Source organism: Vigna angularis, chromosome 1 (genome assembly GCF_016808095.1).
Source record: "Vigna angularis cultivar LongXiaoDou No.4 chromosome 1, ASM1680809v1, whole genome shotgun sequence".
NCBI classification, from domain to species: domain Eukaryota; kingdom Viridiplantae; phylum Streptophyta; class Magnoliopsida; order Fabales; family Fabaceae; genus Vigna; species Vigna angularis.
Genome location: NC_068970.1, coordinates 11,115,470 through 11,117,926, shown reverse-complemented (window position 1 = coordinate 11,117,926; position 2,457 = coordinate 11,115,470). Strand labels below are relative to the sequence as shown.

The window sequence follows — 2,457 nt, the reverse complement described above, 5'->3', positions numbered from 1 at the left end:
TATTTTAAATTAATATATAAATATTATTTATTTTTTAAAATTATTATTTAATTATTTATAAATTAATTTTATTTTATTTAATAAAATAATTATTATTAATTTAATTTATATATATTATTATTTAAATAATAAATAAAATACTTTTTAAAAATTTATTAAACAGATGTGGTTTCGTTGAAGTTTTTTTTTTTAAATAAAAATAATAAACTAAAATATAAAGTATGTAAACGGATGTCAACATCCGTTGAAGGTGAAACGGATGTTGACATCCGTTTTATAGAAGGGCAAATTAGGTATGGAGAGGCGCAGAGAGCGGTTGATGGTGGTGGAGGGAGCAACTCTCAAGGAAGAATTGTCGTTAAATATCTAGTCACCGAGCAAATTCTTATTTTAGGTTTAATATGTATTTCCTTCTTGAACTTTTTTGATTTGTAGTTTTAATTTCTGAAAAAAAAAACAATTTTAATCCTTGAAATCTTCATCCACTAGGATTATGGGCATTTAGATGGTCTACTATATAAACCATTCATATATATATATATATATATATATATATATATATATATATATATATATATATATATATATATATATATATATATATATATATATATATATATATAAAAACCGATTATGCAAATTTTAATGAATAAAATAACTGTTATGGCAAAGATAGTACCGTTTTGTATGAATAAAAAAAAGTTATATTTCTTCTAATTAAGGTTACTTGTGAAAACGGGTAACGGAGAGTTGTCCCTCCATCATCCAAGTGTTTTCTACTACTCTTCAATATTTTATTTTAAAATTATCCTATATTAATTTAACTTTTATCATTTAATTTTATTTACTTTTTTTAAAATCTTAAATTTTTTTACACCCCTACACCTCCACATACTATAAAAGGGAGTTCTGCCTAAGCTCTTGTCCGCCAGTGAGATTGGTGCAAATTATGAATAAAAAGAAGGTTTAATACCCAATTTTGTCCCCAGTTTGGTTCGGAAATCTCAATTTAGTCCCTCTATATAAAAGTAATTGTAATGGATCCTTACTTGTAATTATGTGAGTCAAATTAGTCCCTTCCGTTAAATATAGGCAAACGGAGTTCATGAGGTGATGATTTGGCAGTAGTCACTCATTAGGTGTCAACACGTAATTGAGATTGTGCTTACGTGGTGTTAGGGCACCTGATTTTAAAATTGGGTTTTAATTAGAAATTGGGGAGGTTTGGACGTGAGATGAAGACGAACCCCTCCCTGGGTTGCCGGTGTCGGAGAGAGCAAACGGGATCGGAGAAGCAGTGGCACGGTGGATTGAGTCACAAAAAAAAAACAGTAATTTGGAAGAAAGAAGCATGGTTGTTGAGATACGTCTTTTTGGAGCAATGACAACAGCTAGAGGAGCTACCACACTTTCCAGAAGGCAAGTTCTTAGAGCTGCACTTCCTCTTGAAAGAGGAGGAGGAGGAGAGGGGAGGCTTCCCAGCGGATGAGACGTGGGAGGGGAGTGCTGATGTGGAAAGAACCCGGCGCAGGTGGGGGCGGCGAGGAGGAAGAGGGTTGTTTTGTGTGGGCGTCGGCGGTGAGGGAGGAGATGAAGGAAGTGGCGGGGGAGGGGTAGGAGAAATAAATGGTTTTTGAAGAGGAGTCATTGAGGGTGCCGTCTGTTTTAGGGATTTGGTGCAGAGGGGTGGCGTGGAAGAGGGGAGGCTGGGAGGGTTGTGTGGAAGGAGGAGACGGAGGAGGAGGAAGAGGAGCTCTTCGGAAGCGGGCGTGGCCGGTTGGGGCTGGGGTTGGGGTTGGGCCTGGGCCGAGGAGCGAAATGACGTTTTTGAACTTGGAAACTACGAGGTCGGCGACGGCCTTGCAGTCAATAGCTATTTGATTGGAGGAGTTGTATTGTTGGGGAGTCTGAGAGAGGATTCTGATGAGCTTCTCCACGCTCTCCAAACCGGAGGTTGCTTCCTGGACGACATTTTCCTCTGCTTTGGTGGTGAAAGTGGTGGTTCTGTAGCCTGTCATGAGCTCCACGGCCATAGTTGAGGCCACTAAACCATGGGAGAAGAGGAATTAAGAGAGAAGGTAGTGGTTGACAAAGTGAAAGAAAATAATAGGAGGAGGAGGGTGGGGAATGGTTAAGGTTATTGTTATGGTCAAAATAGGTGCTATAGATTCGGCTGCTTTGGTCCACTAGGTGACTGGACTGTCACGTTACCCTGTTTCCGTCAAATGTTGTTGCCATCCCATGCCAATTACCAATTACCAATAACAATCAAACACTCTATCCAAACGGAGGGTTTTTTGCGGTAGACAGAAGGAGAGTGTATCGGCCTCGCGCGCGAAGAAGAGAAGGCAGCGGCGCCGCGGTCGGCAGTGGTTCCGGTGGGGCTTGAGGTCGAAACGACGCGGTATCGACGGTGGCTCCGACCGGTGGGAGGGGAGCGTAGGCGAAACCATGGCC

The 2,457-nt window shown here is 39.8% G+C and overlaps 1 pseudogene; it reads right to left on the bottom strand.

The window, feature by feature from the left end:
- Positions 1–1,315: 1,315 nt before the first annotated feature.
- On the bottom strand, positions 1,316–2,115 carry LOC108329561 (WRKY transcription factor WRKY51-like; annotated as a pseudogene).
- Positions 2,116–2,457: the final 342 nt, after the last annotated feature.